Genomic DNA, 27,474 nt, shown 5'->3' on the forward strand with positions numbered 1-27,474 from the left:
TGGCCTGTTAAACTGACCACATCTTGAAATAATGGTTGCAGAGCTGTATAAAACCATTTTTTTATTTTCCAATTACTCCTCTTCGGTCTTGAGATATTTGCTTGTAAATTTATAGGTGCATACTTCTATCCCCTTCGTGAGCTTGACCAATTATGAGCAGGCAGCAACATAGAAGGTAAAAAAGAGCAAGCCCTCACAATAGCTTAAAGCAGGTTTCTCAGTAGGAGGACATGTAACGACAAACAGCCCTTTGCTCCTCATTGTAATCACACAGAGCTCTGTAGTGTTACCAAAGTGCATGGAGCAGAGAAGAGATGAGTGTGATTTCATCTCCCCACAATGACAGCTGTGAGATGAAAGCTGAAAAGTGTCACGCTCATTACTGTTCTGCTCCTGGCACTTTATAATCAGACACTGCTGTGAGATCTGTGAGGAGAGCAGACTGTCTGTCATTACATGTCTCACATAGGAGAATCTGCTTTCCTCACTGATCTCATTGCAGAGCTGTGTATGATTACAAAGTGTCAGGAGGAGGAGGAGAGCACACATGAGTGTGATTATAGACACCTTTCATCTTTGATCAATCAGTGTGAGGGGAGGGGCAGTACAGCAGGGCTGAGCTTTGTCTCATTACAAAAACTCCAAGCAGGTTTCCTCTCACAATGATGTCAGCTCTGCTGTACCTCTGTTACCCCCACACTCACTGCCTTAGTATGAAAGCTCATCTATACTTTACTCCTGGCACTTTATAGTGAAACACAACTCTGCAGTGAGATCAGTGAGGTGAACAGACTATCTGTCTTTACTTGTCACACAAGAGAAAACCATAACTAATCTATTGCTTGGACATGTTCTTCTTTCTTCTGCATGCTCCTGACTGCTTATGATTGGTCAACCTCATGCAGGGGAAGCAGTAAACAAACCCAGTGACAACTCTCTGTTAATACCCAGTTGCACTATAGCATAAACTATACTCTAAACTTTACAAGCTAATATCTCCGCAATGGAGAAAAGAAATTAAAAAAAAGAAATAAAAATTATGTTTTCCGGAGCTCTGCAGACACTATTTCATGATATGGCCAGTTAAACCGTGCTCAAACTGGTGAATGGTTCTGTTTAAGCAATACTGAACAATTTTGATTCATTGACGCAACTATTAGCCTAGTCATCCTACTCCAGCGTATATTAGGAGCTGAAAAATGACCAAGACGCTCCCAGCTGCATTTATAATGATAATCTATAATATTGATATATACCTTTATTGTAGGGTCTGATGAAAATGCTCTGCCTGCACCTCAGGGTTCACTGAACAAAACTGGTAAGCAATTTGTCATGAAGTTGCATTTTGTAAATTGGTTAGGAATACTAAATGTGTTTTTTTTATGCTTGTGTTCACCAGACCAAATGTTCACATTTATTAATTCTTAACACAGAGGTGTCACCTAAATCTGAAGCCCTATACACAGTGAGGGATTACAGCTTGTTTAGCAGTATGTTGGTGATATTTTCTGTTTTTTAAAGGGTCGTACGTTTGTTGATAAACAGTAGACTAAATCAACGTATGAGACCACCTGTCCCAGTGGATAGGAGGCTACTTTGAGATTATACAAACTAATAGTTTTAGTTCATATTTAGATATTTGCAATGCAAAAAGGGATTCGTAATTGTTATGTTTTTCCAATATTCTTAATGTTCTAATAATCTATGAAAATACTGATTCTATCGTAAATAACCTTAGATCTTGGTTAGTAATAGTCTTGAACCCTCATTAACCTTTGTGTTGTTGTGCCTCGGTTCTCAAATTATAGTACATGTAACCCAAGGCATTGCTCTATAACTGATCTTACTACTCAATGCTGGGAAAGAACGTGGTCGTCATTGTTAGACATTCTGGAGGCTACGTGGAGCTGCGTTTGGTCACATAGTCACCTATTGTTTTGGCAGATGATTCCATTTTCTCTCTTCTGTCCATCCCATTATTATTCCTTGTCTGTCATTTCTCTGTTCTTAGTATGATCTGTGCAAAAAGGGAATGCAAACTTGCAAAAAAGATCCGCTAACTTCCCACATGTGGTTATGCCCACCATGCGCAAAGTGAGCGGCTCATGTGCGGATGGTACCCATGGCCTGAAGGAGAGGAGACTGTCCTCCAGGCCCTGGGTACCATATCCCTGTAAAAAAAAGAATTAAAAATAAAAAATCGGGTTATATTCACCTTATATTCACCTTCCGGTTATATTCACCTTCCGGCGTCCCGCACAGCCTTCCCGGGCCTCAGCGATGCTCGCGTTCCCAGTAATGCCTTGCGAGTCCTTTGTTTACGTCACGGTCCTGCGATACTGTAGCGGTCCCTATTCCTCGCAAGACCGCTACAGTAACGCGAGACCTCATGTCATCAAAGGTCTCGCAAGGCATTACTGGGAACGGAAACATCGCTGAGGCCCGGGAAGGCTGCGCAGGACGTCGGAAGGTGAGAATATCACGATTTTTTATTTTTTTAGTATTTTTAACATTCTATCTTCTAATATTGAAGCCGCATAGGCAGCCTCTATAGTAAAAAGTTGGTCACACTTGTCAAACACTATGTTTGACAAGTGTGACCAACCTGTCAATCACATTCCAAGCGATGCTTCAAATTGCTTGGAAAGTGCTTGAATTCCGCACGCGAAAAACGCGGGAACAACGCGATAATAACCGCAAAAAAATCACGCAGAAAACTCGTGGGAAAAAACGCGCATTTTCTGGGAAGGAGTCCGGTTTCAGGTGTCAGGTTTTAAACGCTACGTGGGCACATAGCCTTAAATGTAGTAAATATTAGGGACTGCCCGCTGAGAAATGACAGTCGTCGACAAAAATACTATGTTTACAGGGATGTTTTCTGACATCAATGTACCAACAAACCTGCAGTCTTGTAGAAGGTTGTCTGCTGCTCATGCAATCCAAGAGAAAGTTAGGTCTCCTGTATGCACCTTTTTGTGATATGTACTTTTACCCTTGAATGCATCTTTGCCTGTGATCTGGACACTAACCCAACAATGCCTCCTCTGCCTGTCATGTGGACACAATCCCTATAACGCCACCTCTACCTGTGATATGGACGCTAACCCTACAATGCTTCCTCTGCCAGTGACGTGGACACATTCCCTACAATGCCAACTCTGCCTGTAATGTGGACAGTAACCCTACAATTCCACCTCTGCCTGTGATGTGGACATTAACCCTACAATGCCTCCTCTGCCTGTGATGTGGACACTAACCCTACAATGCCACCTCTGCCTGTGATGTGGACACTAACCCTACAATGACTCCTCTGCCTGTGATGTGGACACTAACCCTACAATGCCACCTCTGCCTGTGATGTGGACACTAACCCTACAATGCCTCCTCTGCCTGTGATGTGGAGACTAACCCTACAATGCCTCCTCTGCCTGTGAAGTGGACACTAACTCTACAATGCCTCCTCTGCCTGTGATGTGGAAACTAACCCTACAATTCCACCTCTGCCTGTGATGTGGACACTGACCCTACAATGCCTCCTCTGCCTGTGATGTGGAGACTAACCCTACAATGCCACATCTGCCTGTGATGTGGAAACTAACCCTATAATGCCTCCTCTGCCTGTGATATGGAGACTAATCCTACAATGCCACCTCTGCCTGTGATGTGGAGACTAACCCTACAATGCCTCCTCTGCCTGTGATGTGGAGACTAACCCTACATTGCCTCCTCTGCCTGTGATGTGGACACTAACCCTACAATGCCTCCTCTGCCTGTGATGTGGAGACTAACCCTACAATGCGACCTCTGCCTGTGATGTGGAGACTAACCCTACAATGCCTCCTCTGCCTGTGATGTGGAGACTAACCCTACATTGCCTCCTCTGCCTGTGATGTGTACACTAACCCTACAATGCCTCCTCTGCCTGTGATGTTGACACTAACCCTACAATGCCTCTTCTACCTGTGATGTGGAGACTAACCCGACAATGCCATCTCTGTCTGTGATGTGGACACTAACCCTACAATGCCTCCTCTGCCTGTGATGTGGAGACTAACCCTACAATGCCTCGTCTGCCTGTGATGTGAAGACTAACCCTACAATGCCTCCTCTACCTGTGATGTGGACACTAACCCTACAATGCCTCCTCTGCCTGTGATGTGGACACTAACCCTACTAACTATGCCTCCTCTGTCTGTGATGTGGACACATTCCCTACAATGCCACCTCTGCCTGTGATGTGGACACATTCCCTACAATGCCACCTCTGCCTGTGATGTGGACACATTCCCTACAATGCCACCTCTGCCTGTGATGTGGACACATTTTCTACAATGCCACCTCTGCCTGTGATGTGGAGACTAACCCTACAATGCCTCCTCTGCCTGTGATGTGGAGACTAACCCTACAATGCCTCCTCTGCCTGTGTTGTGGACACTAACCCTACAATGCCTCCTCTGCCTGTGATGTGGACACTAACCCTACAATGCCTCCTCTGCCTGTGATGTGGAGACTTACCCTACAATTCCACCTCTGTCTGTGATGTGGAGACTAACTCTACAATGCCTCCCCTGCCTGTGATGTGGACACTAACCCTACAATGCCTTCTCTGCCTGTGATGTGGAGACTAACCCTACAATGCCTCCTCTGCCTGTGATGTGGACACTAACCCTACAATGCCTCCTCTGCCTGTGATGTGGACACTAACCCTACAATGCCTTCTCTGCCTGTGATGTGGAGACTAACCCTACAATGCCTCCTCTGCCTATGATGTGGACACTAACCCTACATGGCCTTCTCTGCCTGTGATGTGGAGACTAACCCTACAATTCCACCTCTGTCTGTGATGTGGAGACTAACCCTACAGTGCCTCCTCTGCCTGTGATGTGGACACATTCCCTACAATGCCACCTCTGCCTGTGATGTGGACACATTTTCTACAATGCCACCTCTGCCTGTGATGTGGACACTAACCCTACAATGCCACCTCTGCCTGTGATGTGGACACTAACCCTACAATGCCACCTCTGCCTGTGATGTGGACAATAACCCTACAATGCCACCTCTGCCTGTGATGTGGACACTAACCCTACAATGCCACCTCTGCCTGTGATGTGGACACTAACCCTACAATGCCACCTCTGCCTGTGATGTGGACAATAACCCTACAATGCCACCTCTGCCTGTGATGTGGACACTAACCCTACAATGCCACCTCTGCCTGTGATGTGGACACTAACCCTACAATGCCACCTCTGCCTGTGATGTGGACACTAACCCTACAATGCCACCTCTGCCTGTCATGTGGACACAATCCCTATAACGCCACCTCTACCTGTGATATGGACGCCTCCTCTGCCTGTGATGTGGACACTAACCCTACAATGCCACCTCTGCCTGTGATGTGGACACTAACCCTACAATGACTCCTCTGCCTGTGATGTGGACACTAACCCTACAATGCCACCTCTGCCTGTGATGTGGACACTAACCCTACAATGCCTCCTCTGCCTGTGATGTGGAGACTAACCCTACAATGCCTCCTCTGCCTGTGATGTGGACACTAACTCTACAATGCCTCCTCTGCCTGTGATGTGGAAACTAACCCTACAATTCCACCTCTGCCTGTGATGTGGACACTAACCCTACAATGCCTCCTCTGCCTGTGATGTGGACACTAACCCTATAATGCCTCCTCTGCCTGTGATATGGAGACTAACCCTACAATGCCACCTCTGCCTGTGATGTGGAGACTAACCCTACAATGCATCGTCTGCCTGTGATGTGGAGACTAACCCTACATTGCCTCCTCTGCCTGTGATGTGGACACTAACCCTACAATGCCTCCTCTGCCTGTGATGTGGACACTAACCCTACAATGCCTCCTCTGCCTGTGATGTGGACACTAACCCTACAATGCCTTTTTGTCTGTGATGTGGAGACTTACCCTACAATTCCACCTCTGTCTGTGATGTGGAGACTAACCCTACAATGCCTCCTCTGCCTGTGATGTGGAGACTAACCCTACAATGCCTCCTCTGCCTGTGATGTGGAGACTAACCCTACAATGCCTCCTCTGCCTGTGTTGTGGACACTAACCCTACAATGCCTCCTCTGCCTGTGATGTGGACACTAACCCTACAATGCCTCCTCTGCCTGTGATGTGGAGACTTACCCTACAATTCCACCTCTGTGATGTGGAGACTAACTCTACAATGCCTCCCCTGCCTGTGATGTGGACACTAACCCTACAACGCCTCCTCTGCCTGTGATGTGGAGACTAACCCTACAATGCCTCCTCTGCCTGTAATGTGGACACTAACCCTACAATGCCTCCTCTGCCTGTGATGTGGACACTAACCCTGCAATGCCTTCTCTGCCTGTGATGTGGAGACTAACCCTACAGTGCCTCATCTGCCTGTGATGTGGACACTAACCCTACAATGCCTCCTCTGCCTATGATGTGGACACTAACCCTACATGGCCTTCTCTGCCTGTGATGTTGAGACTAACCCTACAATTCCACCTCTGTCTGTGATGTGGAGACTAACCCTACAGTGCCTCCTCTGCCTGTGATGTGGACACATTCCCTACAATGCCACCTCTGCCTGTGATGTGGACACATTTTCTACAATGCCACCTCTGCCTGTGATGTGGACACTAACCCTACAATGCCACCTCTGCCTGTGATGTGGACACTAACCCTACAATGCCACCTCTGCCTGTGATGTGGACAATAACCCTACAATGCCACCTCTGCCTGTGATGTGGACACTAACCCTACAATGCCACCTCTGCCTGTGATGTGGACACTAACCCTACAATGCCACCTCTGCCTGTGATGTGGACACTAACCCTACAATGCCACCTCTGCCTGTCATGTGGACACAATCCCTATAACGCCACCTCTACCTGTGATATGGACGCTAACCCTACAATGCTTCCTCTGCCAGTGACGTGGACACATTCCCTACAATGCCAACTCTGCCTGTAATGTGGACAGTAACCCTACAATTCCATCTCTGCCTGTGATGTGGACATTAACCCTACAATGCCTCCTCTGCCTGTGATGTGGACACTAACCCTACAATGCCACCTCTGCCTGTGATGTGGACACTAACCCTACAATGACTCCTCTGCCTGTGATGTGGACACTAACCCTACAATGCCACCTCTGCCTGTGATGTGGACACTAACCCTACAATGACTCCTCTGCCTGTGATGTGGACACTAACCCTACAATGCCACCTCTGCCTGTGATGTGGACACTAACCCTACAATGCCTCCTCTGCCTGTGATGTGGAGACTAACCCTACAATGCCTCCTCTGCCTGTGATGTGGACACTAACTCTACAATGCCTCCTCTGCCTGTGATGTGGAAACTAACCCTACAATTCCACCTCTGCCTGTGATGTGGACACTAACCCTACAATGCCTCCTCTGCCTGTGATGTGGACACTAACCCTGTAATGCCTCCTCTGCCTGTGATATGGAGACTAACCCTACAATGCCACCTCTGCCTGTGATGTGGAGACTAACCCTACAATGCCTCCTCTGCCTGTGATGTGGAGACTAACCCTACATTGCCTCCTCTGCCTGTGATGTGGACACTAACCCTACAATGCCTCCTCTGCCTGTGATGTGGAGACTAACCCTACAATGCCACCTCTGCCTGTGATGTGGAGACTAACCCTACAATGCCTCCTCTGCCTCTGATGTGGAGACTAACCCTACATTGCCTCCTCTGCCTGTGATGTGGACACTAACCCTACAATGCCTCCTCTGCCTGTGATGTTGACACTAACCCTACAATGCCTCTTCTGCCTCTGATGTGGAGACTAACCCTACAATGCCATCTCTGTCTGTGATGTGGACACTAACCCTACAATGCCTCCTCTGCCTGTGATGTGGAGACTAACCCTACAATGCCTCGTCTGCCTGTGATGTGAAGACTGGCCCTACAATGCCTCCTATGCCTGTGATGTGGACACTAACCCTACAATGCCTCCTCTGCCTGTGATGTGGACACTAACCCTACTAACTATGCCTCCTCTGTCTGTGATGTGGAAACTAACCCTACAATGCCACCTCTGCCTGTGATGTGGACAATAACCCTACAATGCCTCCTCTGCCTGTGATGTGGAGACTAACCCTACAATGCCTCCTCTGCCTGTGATGTGGATACTAACCCTACAATGCCTCCTCTGCCTGTGATGTGGACACTAACCCTACAATGCCTTCTCTGCCTGTGATGTGGAGACTAACCCTACAATTCCACCTCTGTCTGTGATGTGGAGACTAACCCTACAGTGCCTCCTCTGCCTGTGATGTGGACACATTCCCTACAATGCCACCTCTGCCTGTGATGTGGACACATTCCCTACAATTCCACCTCTGCCTGTGATGTGGACACATTCCCTACAATGCCACCTCTGCCTGTGATGTGGACACATTTTCTACATTGCCACCTCTGCCTGTGATGTGGAGACTAACCCTACAATGCCTCCTCTGCCTGTGATGTGGACACTAACCCTACAATGCCTCCTCTGCCTGTGATGTGGAGACTAACCCTACAATGCCTCCTCTGCCTATGTTGTGGACACTAACCCTACAATGCCTCCTCTGCCTGTGATGTGGACACTAACCCTACAATGCCTCCTCTGCCTGTGATGTGGAGACTTACCCTACAATTCCACCTCTGTCTGTGATGTGGAGACTAACCCTACAATGCCTCCCCTGCCTGTGATGTGGACACTAACCCTACAATGCCTCCTCTGCCTGTGATGTGGAGACTAACCCTACAATGCCTCCTCTGCCTGTGATGTGGACACTAACCCTACAATGCCTCCTCTGCCTGTGATGTGGACACTAACCCTACAATGCCTTCTCTGCCTGTGATGTGGAGACTAACCCTACAATTCCACCTCTGTCTGTGATGTGGAGACTAACCCTACAGTGCCTCCTCTGCCTGTGATGTGGACACATTCCCTACAATGCCACCTCTGCCTGTGATGTGGACACATTCCCTACAATGCCACCTCTGCCTGTGATGTGGACACATTTTCTACAATGCCACCTCTGCCTGTGATGTGGACGCTAACCCTACAATTCCACCTCTGCCTGTGATGTGGACACTAACCCTACAATGCCACCTCTGCCTGTGATGTGGACAATAACCCTACAATGCCACCTCTGCCTGTGATGTGGACACTAACCCTACAATGCCACCTCTGCCTGTGATGTGGACATTAACCCTACAATGCCACCTCTGCCTGTGATGTGCACACATTCCCTATAACACCATCTCTGCCTGTCATGTGCACACATACGCTACAATGCTACTTCAGCCTCTATGTGTAATCACATTGTTAGTACATAGTACATTGTAGAAAAAAAACAGGAAAAAAACAGAATACACAAGTGTAAGAAATAATGGGAAAAAATTAATTTTTATTTTCTTTTCTTTTTATTATCCTGTGTGTTACTGTCAGCTGTATCTTATCCTCTTCTGTGTGATACTGACTGCTGAGCTGTGTATCTAATCCGTCTCCTGTGTGATACAGTCTTCTGAGCCGTGTATCTAATCCTATCCTGTGTGATTCTGGGCTCCCCCTGCAGTCTGTGTCAGAGGGTGGTCTGTGTTGGCACGGTAATAAATTGTATTATTTCCAGCTTTACAGAAGGACGATAACACCATAGAAATGATAAGAATAATAGTCCTCAGTTACCACAACTGTCTACAATCTGAACTGTTGCTCATAGCAACCAATCACAGCTTCTTTTAAACAGCTCTGGTGAAATGAAATGATGCTTAGTGATTGGGTGGGGCTATGTGGAGTGGGCTTGGCTGATATACACACATACACACGCACACATACACTCTTTTTTATTATTTATATATATATGCTGATATTATCAGGCCATATGTTTGCAATTTTGCACATAGGCACTTTATTATTTACTTAATATACCTCATTTTGTTGCTGCTAGTTATATATCTTGCATATTCTTTGTCCCCCTGTGGTGTGTCCATTTTTCTTCCTGGTGTTCCCCCCCACCCTTACCTCACCTGTTTATGTAATCAACAAAACAAAAATGTATTTTTTCACAATATTTCTTGGACTTGTGTATTCGGCGTTTTTCCTCTGTTTTTTTCTGTTCATTTTACCGATAAGTCCAATATTCCTGTCCATCAGTAACACACATGGCATAATGATATGATATAATATTCAATTTACAACATTTATGGCCATTTATCTCATGTGAACTGTACCTTTAGGTTTTCTTTTAATCTAACAGTAGATAGTAGTATGTTGGATGTTAGCTCTCTCTGTGTAGTTTTATCTGGATATATTCTGAAAATACTTAGGTAAGGGATGGAGAATTAAGTAAAGAACTTTAGTTGAACCCCTTTTTTATAATGTTATCACATTTTTGTTAATGTTGACACTAATTATAGCTATTATATATATTTCAGCACCAGATTATTCTAAATAGCGTTTTGAAATGATACATAAATATACGCAGCCTAATATTTGCATTAAAACAGGGTAACAATCCATGACCTCTTGTTCCAGCTTCTCTTTCCATTTGAAGCTTCTGCGGTGCTATAGCATGCCTCATATATTAAAATTATAAAATAACACAAAGTAAAATGACCTGTAATCTTTCTAATTATATAGAAAGCCTCCAGCAGGAATATATTGTCTAACCTTCTGGTCCCCCATTTAATGTTACACAAAGCTCCTACACCGGGTACTATCATCCACCTACTACTGTATAATGGTGAAGCAGATGAGAGGTGACAATGCTAGATGTATGTAGAAAATACCTGTTTTTCTTGTATTGACGGAAGAAACTTTAAAGAGGTTGGCCACTACCTTTTTTTCATGGCCTATCATTAGGTCATCAATAACTGATTGGTGGGAGTGCTACACATGGTACCCCGCTGATCAGCTATTACTGGGGGTGGCCAGAAGTTCTCTGATGCTGCTGGAACACAGCAGCTATACCGACCATGGCCGGGTACTGCAGATTCACTCCGTATTCAAGTAGATAGGCGCCGGTAACAGATGATCGGTAGAAGTGCCAGCGCCGTACCCCCACTGATCAGATATTGATGGCCTATTCTATGTGTAGGCCATCAGTACAAAAGTAGTGGCCATTCCATTTAAGCATATGTTCCCCAGTAGCATCTTAGCCATATCCAATTCACAGTTACGATATCGTTGCAAATAAGGTGCAATGCAAAGAATGAAATATTCAATGATTTTTGGGTGAAACGTTCACATACTGGGGATTTCAGATCTGCAGCACTGGTATATTTTCACTGTGAAATTTTTTTTTGCAGCATGTGCATGAGATTTTTTACAATCTACTGATACTGTAAAATGCAAGTGAATACACAGGGAAAAATCTGCATTTTGACTACTTGGGAATACAGTTTTTAGTAAAATACCAACTTATAGCATTTTGCTTTTCCTTTAAAAAAAAAAAATAAATATATTTATTATTGCAATGTTAATGTTTTCTATCTTTTATTTTAACAGATCGCCAGAGTCGGAGCATGGAAATCACATGTCTGATTAATGACACCAATTGTGACCACTTAGAAAGCGGAATGTTCATGAGCTGTGAGTGATACAGCATGGTTGAAGATTTCAGGTCTAACAAAAACATAAATGGTGAACAGAATAGGTTAAAGCTTTTAACTGATCATCATCTGCATGGCCTCTCAATACACAAGCAGGTCTTATTGATGAATTACCTGAATGTCCAATTTGAGAAAAATCAACACTACTGGACAACCCCTTATTTTATTAATGGGCCCATGGAAATGAGAATTCCTGATGCCTTCATGATACTTCCATCACCTGTGCAATACTAAGGAAATCCTGACCTTTTGGGGGCCGTGAGGACTGGAGTTTTGGGGAACAGTGGTCTAGCAGAATAAACAATGTTTCAAATTAAAACTTCTTTTTGGCCGGTTTCACTCGTCAGTGGCTCCGTTACGTGTAGTGACAGTTTCCTCACGTACCGGAGACACTGACACACTTACACCCATTAACATGAATGGTTCTCTGCACATGTCAGCGTGTTTTCACGGACACACGGTCCGTGTGCAAAACACTGAGACATGTTAGTGTTTGTGGGAGCACACGGTCCAAAAAACGTGCTGAACACGTGCACACGGAGAACAGTTCACACTGTCCTCCGTGTTCATGGGCGGCCGCCGGAGAAAGAAGCGCTACTGTAAGTTGCTGGTGCTGAACGCAGCTGTCATTGTTCTCTCCTGCTCTGCCGGCAACGGCGAGCAGAAGAGAAAGAATGAATGAAAATCCGACGTGGTGTCCCCCTCTGTTTGTGATCCAACCTGGCAAAACTCACAGCTGGGGGCTGCTATTCTCAGGCTGGTAAGGGGCCATTGTTCTTGGCCCTCCCAGCCTAATAACAGCAGCCCACAGCTGCCCATCTATTAGATGCGCCTATTTTGGAGCTTTGTCGGGTTCTTCCCACTTGCCCTGTAGTGGTGGCAAGTGGGGTTAATAATGGGTTAATGTCACCTTTTAATGAAAGACTGCACTACACAGTTTTAAAAACTTTATTATACTCCTAATCTCATAGCGAAGCCATTGTTCTCCTGTAAAAAAAAAAAAGCAAAAAATGATAAATCAACAATATCCATATCTGTCCAGCGCTCAGTCAAGTTCCACGGAGTAAATCGAGCGCTGCTAATGCGACCGCGCTGACTGTAAACTACTGGGGAATGAAGGTGAAGCAGCCGGCGCATGCTCAGTAACTAGCGGTGACGTCACAGAGCCTGTGCGCGCTGCTTCAATATATATATATATATATATATACAGCTCTGGCAAAAATTTAGAGACCACTGCAAAATTTTCAGTTTGTCTGATTTTTCTCTTTATAGGTCTATATTTGAGTAAAATGTAAATTGCTCTTCTATTCTATAAGCCACTGACAACATGTCTTCGAATTTCCAAGTACTAAATTTTGTATTTATTTTCAGAAAATGAGAAATGGTCAAAATAACAAAAAATTGCAGTGCTTGCAAACCTCAAATAATGCTAAGAACACAAGTTCATAATTATTTAGAAACAACAATACTAATGTTTTAACACAGGAAGAGTTCAGAAATCAATATTTTGTGGAATAACAATGATTTTTAATAACAGCTTTCATGCGTCTTGGCATGCTTTACACCAGTCTTTCACTCTGCTTTTGGGTGACCTTATGCCACTCCTGGTACAAACATTTAAGCAGTTCTTCTTTGATGGCTTGTGACTAGCCATCTTCCTCTTGATTACATTCCAGAGGTTTTCAATGGGGTTCAGGTCTGGAGATTGAGCTGGCCATGACAGGGATTTCATGTGGTGGTCCTTCATCCACACATTGATTGACCTAGCTGTGTGGCATGGTGCATTGTCCTGCTGGAAAAACCAGTCCTCAGAATTGGGGTACATTGCCTGAGCAGAAGGAATCAACTGTTTTTCCAGGATAATCTTGTATGCGGCTTGATTCATACATCCTTCTCAAAGATTAACCTGCCCAATTCCAGCCTTGCTGAAGCATCCCTGTTGTGAGTTCATTTTCCCCTTCACCATTGAGGTCTGATGAACTCCCTCTCCTGGTGAAGGAAGGTAGTGAGGCTGATTACAAAGCACCTGAGCAGAATGATGATGACTGGGTGACTGGGATTGCTGACTGGATATAAGGCAGCCGACGCCCTTCTGCCTTGCGGGTGATTACTCTGAGGGATTCTTGGAGACCAGTCTGATTCCTGCTCCTCAAAAGCTAAGTTTTCTGCTCTACTTTTTGCATTTGTGTTTTGGTTTTGTTTTGCCTTGTTTTTCTGGATTTCTGCCTTTCCCTGCTGGGTGAGCTGATTTCCTTTTTGCTCTGTCTTCAGATAATACCTGAGTACTGATGTAGTCTTTTTGAAGCCTAGCGTCTTCAGGGCCTTTTTCCCAATCAGTCTGTTGGCTCTTGTTTTTGAGAGGGTTTTGGTGGATTGCATACAGCAGCTTTTCTATTCTGTCCTATATAGTTATCTTGGGCCCCATCATTTGCTCAGCCTATCTTTCTATCTGTGTGAGTGTTTTTTCATCTTGCTTCACCGTCATTATATGTTGGGGGCTGCCTATTGCTTTGGGGTCTGCTCTGGGGCAGTTTAGATTTCCCTTTCTGTCTTTAGGCTATGTAGTTCTCCGGCTGTGATCGAGGGGTCTAGGGCACCGTAGGAACCCCCCACGGCTACTGCTAGTTGTTGTTGATAGGTTCAGGGGTCTGCAATCCGTAGCTGCCAACTTCTCTGGTTTTCTGGACTTAGCTAGTATTTCTATTTTTGCCTCCTACGGTGACTCTTTCATAACAGAATCACCCACCATACCGCAGATCCTAGGGTACTCAATAGTAGGAAAGAATTGTTAAAAAAAAAAAGTGTGTATATTTTTTCCTCTATATCTCTGAGGCCGTAGGGGGAATTTTTTTTTCTCTCAATGGAGATAAAGCAATTGTCGGATCGTGTGGAGCAGCTCGCTGCGGAAGTGCGGGGAATTTCCACCTACCATGCTCATTCACATGCTGCTGAACCAAAGATCCCTACTCCTGATGTGTTTTTTGGGGATCGGTCTAAATTTTTGAATTTCAAAAAAATTGTAAATTATTTTTTGCCTTGAAGCCTAACTCGTCAGGGAGCTCCGCGCAGCAGGTTAAAATTGTCATCTCTTTGCTGCGTGGCGATCCCCAGGATTGGGCGTTTTCTTTGAAACCAGATGATCCTATTCTGACTAATGTGAACGCATTTTTTCAAGCCTTGGGGTTGTTGTATGACGAACCTAATCCTATTGATCAGGCTGAAAAGACCCTGTTGGCATTGAACCAGGGTCGAGATTCTGCAGAATTGTACTGTCAAAAATTCCGAAAGTGGGTGGTCCTTACTACCTGGAATGATAATGCCTTGGCAGCTCTCTTTCAGAAGGGTTTGTCAGAAGCCGTAAAAGATACTATGGTGGGATTTCCTGTTCCCTCTGGTCTTGACGATTCTATGTCATTAGCCATTCAGGTTGATCGGCGTTTACGTGAACGCAGGACTGCACGAGAGGTGTTGCCACCTGTTGAACAAGTGTCTGAACCTATGCAATGTGATAGAGTTTTGTCCAGGGAGCAACGTTAGGAGTTCAGAAGGCGTAATAAGCTGTGTTTTTTTTGTGGAGATGCTTCGCATATTATTTCTGTCTGTCCTAAACGAGAGAAACGTTTTGCACACACGTTTTCTGTGGGTGGTGTTCAACCTAAGTTTCTTCTGGCAATTACTCTGATCTGCTCCCTGTCCACATTTTCCGCCAAGGCTTTTGTGGATTCGGGAGCAGCCCTGAATCTAATGGACTTGGATTTTGCTAAACGTTGTGGATTTCCAATGACACCTCTGCGGACGCCTATCCCTTTGAGGGGGATTGATGCTACTCCTTTGGCGAAAAATAAACCTCAGTTTTGGACCCAGGTGGTAATGCGGGTCGCCCCAGACCATCAAGAAAATTGCAGATTTTTGGTGTTGCATAATTTGCATGATACCATTGTTCTGGGGTTTCCCTGGTTGCAAATTCATAAACCAGTTTTGGATTGGAAATCTGTGTCTGTGGTTAGTTTGGGTTGTCGGTGTGCCCTTTGGCGGACTTTTATGATGTATTTAGTGAGAATGAGTCTGCGTCTTTGCCTCCTCATAGGAGTTATGACTGTGCAATTGAACTGAGCCCGGGGTGTAAATTTCCCAAGGGTCGGCTCTTCAATTTATCTGTACCCGAGCACGAGGCTATGCGATCCTATATTAAGAAGGCGTTGGAGAAGGGTCATATTAGACCATCCTCTTCACCCTTAGGTGCCGTTTTTTTTTCGTGGCCAAAAAGGATGGTTCATTAAGGCCTTGTATTGATTATCGTGCCCTCAACAAAATTACTATTAAATATCAGTATCCGTTACCCCTGATTTCGGATCTATTCTCCAGAGTTAAAGGTGCTTGCTGGTTTACCAAGCTTGACCTCAGGGGGGCGTATAATCTTATCCGCATTAAGCATGGGGATGAATGGAAGACTGCGTTTAATACTCCGGAGGGACATTTTGAGTACCTGGTGATGCCTTTTGGGCTCACTAATGCCCCTTCTGTCTTCCAGTGCTTCATAAACGACATTTTCCGAGACTTTGTGGATACATTTTTGATTATCTATCTGGATGATATTTTGATCTTCTCCAAGGATTGGGATTCTCATGTGGAACATGTTCGGACTGTGTTCCGGATCTTGAGGGAGAATTCCCTGTATGTCAAAGGATCGAAATGCCTTTTTGGGGTACAGAGGATTTCATTTTTGGGATTTATTTTGTCTCCGTCAACTATTGAAATGGACCCGGCCAAGGTACAGGCCATTTATGATTGGGTTCAGCCCACTTCTTTGAAGGCCCTCCAGAAGTTTTTGGGTTTTGCTAACTTTTATCGGAAATTTATAGCAAAATTTTCTAGTATTGCCAAGCCATTGACTGATCTGACTAAAAAGGGTGCTGATGTGTTGAATTGGTCTCCGGAGGCTGTTTCTTCCTTTCAGGAGCTGAAGTGAAGATTGACTTCTGCCCCGGTTTTGTGGCAACCTGATGTCTCACTCCCGTTCCAGGTAGAGGTGGACGCTTCTGAGATTGGTGCAGGAGCTGTTTTGTCCCAAAAGGATCCTGTAACATCTAAAATGAATCCCTGTGCTTTCTTTTCCCGAAAGTTCTCTCCATCTGAACGTAACTATGATGTGGGGAATCGGGAACTGTTAGCCATGAAATGGGCATTTGAGGAGTGGAGACATTGGTTGGAGGGAGCTAAACACCAAGTCGTGGTCCTCACTGACCACAAGAATTTGATTTACCTGGAGTCGGCCAAACGCTTGAACACTAGACAGGCTAGGTGGGCCTTGTTTTTTACACGTTTTGATTTTGTGGTCTCTTTTCTTCCTGGCACTAAGAATGTCAAGGCAGACGCCCTCTCTAGGAGGTTCTTTGCTGATTCTCCTGTGGTGACCAAGCCTGCTACCATCTTAGGCGAAAGGGTAGTTCTTTCTGCCATCTCGCCCGATTTGAGACGTGCTCTGGAAGAGTTCCAGGAGGGCAAACCTGAGCGTTGTCCCAGTGGAAAGTTGTATGTTCCTGACCAGTGGAAGAAGAGAGTGATGTCTGAAGTTCATTGCTCTGCATTGGCTGGTCATCCAGGTATTTTTGGTACTAGAGATCTGGTGAGCCGGTCTTTTTGGTGGCCCGCCTTGTCTCGTGATGTCAGGAATTTTGTGCAGTCCTGTGGGACTTGCTCCCGGTCTAAACCTTGTTCTCGCTCTAGTGAGTTGTTGATGCCTTTGTCGGTCCCCAGGAGGCCATGGACCCATATTTCAATGGATTTCATCTCTGATATGCCTGTCTCTCAGAGAATGACTGTTATTTGGGTGATTTGTGAAAGGTTCTCTAAGATGGTTCATCTTGTACCACTCCCTAAGTTGCCATCTTCCTCTGAGTTGGTGCCCCTGTTTTTGCAACAGGTGGTTCGCTTGCACGGGATTCCTGAGAACATTGTATCTGACAGAGGAGTTCAATTTGTGTCTAGATTTTGGAGGACTTTCTGTTCCAAGCTGGGAATTCAGTTGTCCTTCTCCTCTGCTTTTCACCCTCAGACCAATGGGCAGACGGAGAGAACAAACCAGACCTTGGAGTCGTATTTGAGATGTTTTATTTCCGCTGATCAGGATGATTGGGTTTCATTTTTGCCCTTGGCCGAATTTGCTTTAAATAATAGAGCTAGTTCTGCCACTTTGATGTCACCTTTTTTTTGTAACTTTGGGTTTCACCCTCGGTTTTCTTCAGGGCAGGTGGAGCCTTCTGCCTGCCCAGGTGTTGACACTGTGGTGGAGAGAATGCACCAGATCTGGGACCAAGTGGTGGATAAGTTATCTCTCTCCCAGGAAAAGGCCCAGTGGTTTTCCAACCGACATAGGACCATTGGTCCCCAGTTTAAGGTTGGTGATATGGTTTGGTTATCATCAAAAAATATCGCTATGAAGGTGGCTTCTCCTAAGTTTAAGCCTAGATTTATTGGACCTTACAAGATTTTGGAGATTATTAATCCGGTCTCTTTTCGTTTTGCTCTTCCTGTCACATTTAAAATTCATAATGTGTTTCATAAGTCCTTGTTGAAGAGGTTTGTTGAACCAGTTGTTCCTGGGGTGGCACCTCCGGACCCTGTATTAGTTGAAGGTAACATGGAATATGAGGTAGAGAAGATACTGGATTCCCGTCTGGCTAGACGGAGACTCCAGTATTTGGTTAAGTGGAAGCGTTATGGTCAGGAGGATAATTCCTGGGTCTCTGCCTCTGATATTCATGCCAAAAGATTGGTGCGTGCCTTTCATCGGGCTCACCCTGATCGCCCTGGTGGCGTGGATGAGGGTTCGGTGACCCCTCCTCAAGGGGGAGGTACTGTTGTGAGTTCATTTTCCCCTTCACCATTGAGGTCTGATGGACTCCCTCTTCTGGTGAAGGAAGGTAGTGAGGCTGATTACAAAGCACCTGAGCAGAATGATGATGACTGGGTGACTGGGATTGCTGACTGGATATAAGGCAGCCGACGCCCTTCTGCCTTGCGGGTGATTACTCTGAGGGATTCTTGGAGACCAGTCTGATTCCTGCTCCTCAAAAGCTAAGTTTTCTGCTCTACTTTTTGCATTTGTGTTTTGGTTTTGGTTTGCCTTGTTTTTCTGGATTTCTGCCTTTCCCTGCTGGGTGAGCTGATTTCCTTTTTGCTCTGTCTTCAGCTAATACCTGAGTACTGATATAGTCTTTTTGAAGCCTAGCGTCTTCAGGGCCTTTTTCCCTATCAGTCTGTTGGCTCTTGTTTTTGAGAGGGTTTTGGCGGATTGCAGACAGCAGCTTTTCTATTCTGTCCTATTTAGTTAGCTTGGGCCCCATCATTTGCTCAGCCTATCTTTCTATCTGTGTGAGTGTTTTTTCATCTTGCTTCACCGTCATTATATGTTGGGGGCTGCCTATTGCTTTGGGGTCTGCTCTGGGGCAGTTTAGATTTCCCTTTCTGTCTTTAGGCTATGTAGTTCTCTGGCTGTGATCGAGGGGTCTAGGGCACCGTAGGAACCCTCCACGGCTACTGCTAGTTGTTGTTGTTAGTTTCAGGGGTCTGCAATCCGATAGCTGCCAACTTCTCTGGTTTTCTGGACTTAGCTAGTATTTCTGTTTTTGCCTCCTACGGTGACTCATTCATAACACATCCCCAGATCATCACCGATCGTCCACCAAATTTCACAGTGGATGCAAGACACTGGCTTGAACGCCTCTCCAGGTCTCCGTCTAACCATTAGTCGACCAGGTATTGGGCAAAGCTGAAAATTTGACTCATCAGAGAAGATTACCTTATTCCAGTTCTCTATGGTCTAATCCTTATGGTTTTTGGCAAATTTCAGCCTGGTTCTCCTTTGCTTGTCATTGATGAAAGGCTTTTTTCTACCTTTATATGACTTGAGCCCTGCCTCTAGGAGCCTGTTACGAACTATTTTTGCTGTTCACTTCACCCCAGCTGCCATTTGCCATTCCTTTTGTAGGTCACTTGATGTCACCATGCGGTTGCTGAGTGACATTCGAATAAGATGGCTGTCATCCCGGTCAGTGGAGAGTCGTTTTCGCCCTCTGCCGGTCTGTAGCTTTGTTGTCCCCAATGTCTGCTGCTTGACCTTGTTGTAATGGACTGCCGTCTTAGAAATTTTAAGGATGGAGGAAACATGACACTCACTGTATCCCTCTGCTAGTAAAGCCAGAATTGAGCCCTTCTTTTTCTCACTCAAGACTTTTCTTTTCAACTCCTTTGGCATGAATAAAAGCTACTTTTTCATTCCTATTTCTTTTGGGATATTACTAGCACTTGTTTTGCCATCCAGCTTGTCCTATTGCAAGAGGACTGTGAACACCACAGCAGGGTTTTTTATACTTTCCTTCGTTAAATAAGATTTGGTTCAGGTGATCACCTAATCAGAAGCACATTAAGTAGAATGAGGTGTACTCTGGTTGGAATTCAACTGACACTGGAATGGAATTGACTGTGCAGTGGTCTCTTACTTTTTGCCAGAGCTGTGTGTATATATATATATATATATAATATATATATTCTATGTGTATATATCTATCTATTCAATTCTAACCTGTCACTCTGTGATTATACTGTACGCGGCAGATCATTTGCCGGCTTTTAATCAATCTATTAGGCATGAGGAAGCCTGCAGCACTGCCTGTGACAGATCGCTGATCTGTCACAGCGATCTGTGATGTGACAGATCAGCGATCTGTCACATGACAGTTATATCCCCCCTGGGACATTGTAATAAAGTTAAAAAAAAAAAAAAGTGTAAAAATAATTTATTAAAAAAAAAAATCGCTAAATAAATTAAAATTAAAAAAAAAAAAAAATTCCCTAATAAATTCATTTTTTGAAAATAAAAAAAAACAAACAATAAAAGTACACATATTTGGTATCGCCGTGTCCGTAACGACCCGCCCTATAAAACTGTCCTGCTAGTTAACCCCTTTATTGAACCCCTTAAAGAATAAAAAACGAAGCAAAAAATAAAGCTTTATCATCATACCGCCGAACAAAAAGTGCAATAACGCACAATCAAAAAGACGGATATAAATTATCATGGTACCGCTGAAAACGTCATCTTGTCCCGCAAAAATTGAGCTGCCACACAGCGTCATCAGCGAAAAAATATAAAAGTTATAGCTCGCAGAATAAAGCAATGCAAAAATAATTATTTTTTATATAAAAATGTTTTCATTGCATAAAAGCGACATATATGAGGTATCGCTGTAACCGTACTGACCCGAAGAATAAAAACGCTTTATCAATTTTACCGCACACGGAACGATGTAAACTCACCCCCCAAAAGAAATTCATGAAACGCTGGTATTTGTTCTTTCTGCGTCCCAAAAATCGAAATAAAAAGCGATAAAAAAAGACACGTGCCCGAAAATGGTACCAATAAAAACGTCAACTCGTCCTGCAAAAAATAAGACCTCACATGACTCGCTGGGTCAAAATATGGAAAAATTATAGCTCTCAAAATGTGGTGATGCATAAACTATTTTTACAATAAAAAGCGTCTTTTAGCGTGCGACAGCTGCCAAAAATAAAAACCAGCTATAAATAGTAAATCAAATCCCCCGTTATCACTCCCTTAGTTAGGGAAAAATAATACAATTAAAAAAAATGTACTTATTTCCATTTTCCCATTAGGGTTAGGGTTAGGGGTGTGTTGGGGTTAGGGTTGGAGTTAGAATTGGGGGGGTTTCCACTGTTTTGGCACATCAGGGGCTATCCAAACGTGACATGGCGTCCGATATCAATTCCAGCCAAAAAAGTCAAATGGCTCTGCTTCCCTTCTGAGCTCTGCCATGCGCCCAAATAGTGGTTTACCCCCACATATGGGGTATCAGTGTACTCAGGACAAGTTGCACAATAACTTTTGGGGTCCTGTTACTCTTGGGAAAATCAAAATTGGGGGTGAAAAGGTCATTTTTGTGGAAAAAATATGATTTTTTAATTGTACGGCTGTACGTTATAAACTTCTGTGAAGCCCTTGGGGGTTCAAAGTGCTCACCACATATCTAGATAAGTTCCTTGGGTGGTCTAGTTTCCAAAATGGGGTCACTTGTGGGGGGTTTCCACTGTTTAGGCACATCAGGAGCTCTCCAAACTTGACATGGCATCCGATCTGAATTCCAGCCAATTTTGCAGTGAAAAAGTCAAACGGCACTCCTTCTCTTCTGAGCTCTGCCATGCGCCGAAACAGTGGTTCCTCCCCACATATCAGGTATCGGCGTTCTCAGGACAAATTGCACAATAACTTTTCCAGTCCAATTTCTCCTGCTACCCTTGGTAAAATAAAAAATTGAACCTGAAGTAATTTTTTTTGTGAAAAAAAGTTAAATGTTCATTTTTTTTTTAAACATTCAAAAAATTCCTGTGAAGCACCTGAAGGGTTAATAAACTTCTTGAATCTGGATTTGAGCACCTTGAGGGGTGCAGTTTTTAGAATGGTGTCACTTTTGGGCATTTTCTATCATATAGACCCCTCAAAGTGACTTCAAATGTGATGTGGTCCCTAAAAAAAAGGTGTTGTAAAAATGAGAAATCGCTGGTCAACTTTTAACCTTTATAACTTCCTAACAAAAAAAATGTTGGTTTCCAGACTGGGCTGATGTAAAGTAAACATGTGGGAAATGTTACTTATTAAGTTTTTTGTGTGTCATCTCTGTGATTTAAGAGCATAAAAATTCAAAGTTGGAAAATTGCAAAATTTTCAAAATTTTCACCAAATTTCCGTTTTTTTCACAAATAAACGCAAGTTATATGAATGAAATTTTACCACTAACATGAAGTACAATATGTCACGAGAAAACACTGTCAGAATCACCGGGATCCATGGAAGCGTTCCAGAGTTATTACCTCATAAAGGGACAGTGGTCAGAATTGTAAAAATTGGCCCGGGCATTAACATGCAAACCACCCTTGGGGGTAAAGGGGTTAATCAAATGAGTTGCCAAATTAATTTAAAATCTAGGCCAGACATTTACAAGGTTCGACAAAAAGATTTTTATTTGAAATAATAATTTTTTCCTTCAAACTTTGCTTTCATCAAAGAATGCTCCCTTTGCAACAATTCCAGCATTGCAGACCTTTGGCATTCTAGCAGTTAATTTGCTGTGGTAATCTGGAGAAATATTACCCCATGCTTCCAAAAGCCCCTCGCACAAGTTGGTTTGGCTTGATGGGCACTTTTTGCACTCCATACGGTCAAGCTGGTCCCACAACAGAGATCTGGTGACTGTGCTGGCCACTCCATTACAGATAGAATACCAGATGCCTGCTTCTTCCCAAAATAGGTTTTGCATAATTTGGTGGTGTGCTTTGGGTCATTGTCCTGTTGTAGGATGAAATTGGCTCCAATCAATCGCTGTCCACAGGGTATGGCATGGCATTGCACAATGGAGTGATAGCCTTCCTTATTCAAAATCCCTTTTACCTAGTACAAATCTCCTACTTTACCAGCAGCAAAGCAACCCCAGACCATCACATTACCTCCACCAAGCTTGACAGATGGAGTCAGGCTCTCTTCCAGCATCTTTTCAGTTGTTCTGCATCTCACAAATGTTCTTCTGTGTGATCCAAACACCTCAAACTTGGATTTGTCTGTCCATAACATTTTTTACCAATCTCCCTCTGTCCAATGTCTGTGTTCTTTTGCCCGTATTAATCTTTTCCTTTTATTAGCCAGTCTCAGATATGGCTTTTTCTTTGCCACTCTGCCCTGAAGGCCAGCATCCCGGAGTCTCCTCTTCACTGTAGACGTTGACACTGGCGTTTTGCGTGTACTATTTAATGAAGCTGCCAGTTGAGGAGCTGCGAGGCTTCGATTTCTCAAACTACAGACTCTAATGTACTTGTCTTGTTGCTCAGTTGTGCAGCGGGGCCTCTCACTTCTCTTTCCACTCTGGTTAGAGCCTGTTTGTGCTCTCCTCTGAAGGGAGTAGTACACATCGTTGTAGGAAATCTTCAGTTTCTTCCCAATTGCTCTCATGGAATAGCCTTCATTTCTAAGAACAAGAATAGACTGTCAAGTTTCACATGAAAGTTCTTTTTTTCTGGCCATTTTGAAAGTTTAATGGAACCAACAAATGTAATGCTCCATAGTCTCAACTAGCTCAAAGGAAGGTCAGGTTTATAGCTCCTCTAATCAGCCAGATTGTTTTCAGCTGTGTTAACATACTTGCACAAGGGTATTCTAACCATCCATTAGCCTTCTTACACAGTTAGAAAACACAAAGTACCATAAGAACAATGTATAGACTTCATTTCTGAATCATTTAATGTTAGCTTCATTGGAAAAAAACTGCTTTTCTTTCAAAAATAAGGAAATTTCTAAGTGACCCTAAACTTTTGAACGGTAGTGTATGTGTATATATATATATATATATATATATATATATATATATATATATATATATACATAAAAATTTTGGCACAGCCAGCTCACCGCTTTGAAGAAAACCAGGAATAAGTCCAGCCTGTGGTAGCAGTTCGCACGGAAAACGGATTGGGATAAGTCCTTGCATATAAAGGAAATAGTATGGTTTCTCCAGCGATCAGTCCAATGGTAGGGTAAAATATAACTTTTATTTTTCTATTAAAAAAAGTTCCATGTTTCTTCAGTAACATTTTTGCAAATAGTCAATCCCTTTTGGACGACATGTTTCGACACTACGTGTGTCTTCTTCTCAGGGCCGGCCCGAGAGATTACGGCGCCCTAGGCAAAACTATTTTGTTGCGCCCCTACTATTCTTGGCAGTTGATGAAAACTTGGGATATAAATTTAGGAGCAAAATAAACCACAACAACAATGATTAATTAACTCTCTCCTAACTCTTTAATCTTCTGAGAAGTTGTATAGGACAAATATATACAAAGTAATCAATAACACAAAACAAAAACGACCATAGGTAATTCAAATTTTTGTTTCCTTGCCTTTTTTTTGAAAAGGATGACACTAAGTCACTGAGATTAATTTGTTTAGCAACTTCAGATTCTATCGAAATTGTTGCCAACCCAACCAACCTCTCTTGCGTCATATTTGCCCTTAAATATGTACACTTTTCTTTCCATCCCTAAAACTTTTTGCCTTTTGAAAAGATTTTTTATAATTTTTTCTATTTTTTCTCTGGCGCCCCCTTTGGGTCGGCGCCCTAGGCGGCCGCCTAGTTCGCCTATACGTATGGGCTGGCCCTGCTTCTTCTAGGTCCCTGGAACTTTTTTAATGGAAAAATAAAAGTTATATTTTACCCTACCACTGGACTGATCGCTGGAGAAACCATACTATTTCCTATATATATATATATATATATATATATATATATATATATATATACATAAATACAGGTCTTGCAAAAATTAAGAAACCACTTTCAAGTGTTCGGTTTGTCTGATTTTTCTCTTTATAGGTATATTTCTGAGCAAAATGTAAATTGGTCTTTTAGTCTACAAACTTCTGACAACATGTCTCCGAATTTCCAAGCACTAAATTTTGTATTTTTTTTCTGACAAAGAAAAATGGTCAAAATTAAAAAAAAAAACAACAGTGCTTTCAGACCTCAAATAATGCTAAGACAACAAGTTCATAATAACTTAGAAAGAACAATACTAATGTTTTAACTCAGGAAGAGTTCTGAAATCATTATTTTGTGGAATAACCATGATTTTTAATCACAGCTTTCATGCGTCTTGGCATGCTTGCCACCAGTGTTTAACACTGCTTCTGGAGCAAAAATTTAAGCAGTTCTTTTTTGTTGATGGCTGTGACTATCGATCATCTTCTTTATTACATTCCAGAGGTTTTCATTGGGGTTCAGGTCTATGGCACTCGTCCGTTTTTTTGGTCTGGAAATCGGACCTTTTTTTCTTGCATATGGGTATGAGCCCTAAGGCCATGTGCACAGGATGAATATTTGGTGTTTTTTTACCCCAGTATTTGTAAGCTAAAACCATCAGTGAAACAATCAGAGGAAAGTATAATAGAAACACGTTACTACTTCTGCATTTTTCACCCACTCCTGGTTTTGGCTTACACATACATAGGTAAAAAAAAAAATCACCAAATACTGAATCTGTGCATGAGCCCTTACAAGGATTCTAAGATGGCAGCCACAGGTGCCTTCAGCAGGGTCCCAGTTGCCGGTACCATTCAGATAATCCACCTTATATGCTGCTGTTAGAGATTGAATGTGTTAATTAAGGGGTTAAACAGCAGCGCTAGGAGCTAGATTAGGTTGCTGCTGTTAGAGGCAGATGCCATCTGTATAACACAATGTGTACCCGCCATGTCTGGTAACGACCTCAGCTATTGAGCCTGCTCTTAGGCTCCTGCTCTGCAGCGAGCGGAGCAAAGTATCATGCTACTGTGCTCCGAGCCTCTCGCACAGAGAGAATTGGAGCACAGCTGTGGAGGAGGCGGAGAAACTAATTTCTCCATCTCCTCCATTGCCGGGGTCAATGTATATCGCACAGCTCTCAACTCAACTCGGCTTAGTCTCAGTGCCAATCCCAGCATGCTGCAATATCTTTCGCCCGTATAATACGGGCGAGAAAAAGGTGATGGGAGCTGCCCAATAGATTAACAGTGGTCCGAGTTCTATGCAATGTTTTATAGCATAGCACTTGTCCGTTTTCAATGCAAGTGTGACTCCGGCCTTACACCTATATTCAGTGTGACATACATGTACTGCCCTCGTCCTGTAGGGATTAACCACTTGTTCTTGTTCTTGTTGAAACATCATTGTGAAAGCTTAGTTTATTGAGTTTCTCTCATCACACACGGTAGTGTGATCCCAGCCTATAATGAAGTTTCAGAACAATTAATGTCTATGGTATTTGTCCACCACTAATTTCATTCATATAACAGCGTTGATATTTAGATATCAGTACCTTATTTAGCGTTTATAAGATTTATCCTACATTTTAATGCATGTCTCAAGTAATAATCCTCGTACAAGCATATATTTATAATTGTAACACTGAACCTTTGTTTCATTTTTATCTTTTAGGATAAGTTTCCTGAAGAAGGACTAGATTTTCTTTTCATTTAATGGCTTATGACTACTTTGTTGGCATTGAATTGGTGTATTTGCGGACCCCTGTTTCCAGTGGCTGTTTAGTAGATACTGTTTTCATGTTCATTTTCCAGTTATGTTTTCTGTTGCTTGTAAGAATATTTCAGCTCATTCTGATGTATTAGTGCTTTACTTGTTTTAAGTGTTGTCATATAGACTGTGTAAACCTGTCACTTTGACATTATTTGGCGTACGATCAGTAATGAAAGTGTCGCGTTATATATTATATTGTTCTAAACAGCAAATAAAAAGATCCTATCCCAATATGTAGTAGTAATAATAATATTAGCAAATACCTCCAATTATAAATGTAGTATAGATTTTCTGATTCGCTATGTCTCTTTCCTCATGTGCAGGCATTGCAGGACCTTAGGTATCCATAGTTACGACCACTAGCATCTAGCTAAATGTCACTATATCAGTGGTCATAACCTAAGGTCCTGCAATGCCTGCACATGAGGAAAGAGACATAGTGAATCAGAAGAACTATACTACATTTCAAATCAAATGTTTTTGCTAATATTATCATTACACCTACTACATATTTGGATAGGATCCTAGAGATGGGAATAACCCTTTAATTTTCTCCCTGTAGCTGTATTTCAAATTAGACAGCTACACTTTTAAATCGAATGGTATTGTATGCTGTTTTTTGGTGTCTTTATTTTGTTTTTGTTGACAGGCTCCCTTTATGGAAATAAATATTACATTATTTCTAGAACA

The 27,474-nt window shown here is 43.3% G+C and overlaps 1 long non-coding RNA gene across 1 annotated transcript; it reads left to right on the forward strand.

The window, feature by feature from the left end:
• The first annotated feature begins 1,263 nt into the window (after positions 1-1,263).
• On the forward strand, positions 1,264-27,110 carry LOC141085931 (uncharacterized). Its single transcript, XR_012231443.1, has 3 exons — positions 1,264-1,318; positions 11,547-11,630; positions 26,686-27,110. It is a non-coding gene; the product is annotated as an uncharacterized lncRNA (long non-coding RNA).
• Positions 27,111-27,474: the final 364 nt, after the last annotated feature.

Source organism: Dendrobates tinctorius, unplaced genomic scaffold (assembly GCF_039654945.1).
Source record: "Dendrobates tinctorius isolate UK_male_01 unplaced genomic scaffold, ASM3965494v1 ptg000007l, whole genome shotgun sequence".
Lineage (NCBI taxonomy): Eukaryota > Metazoa > Chordata > Amphibia > Anura > Dendrobatidae > Dendrobates > Dendrobates tinctorius.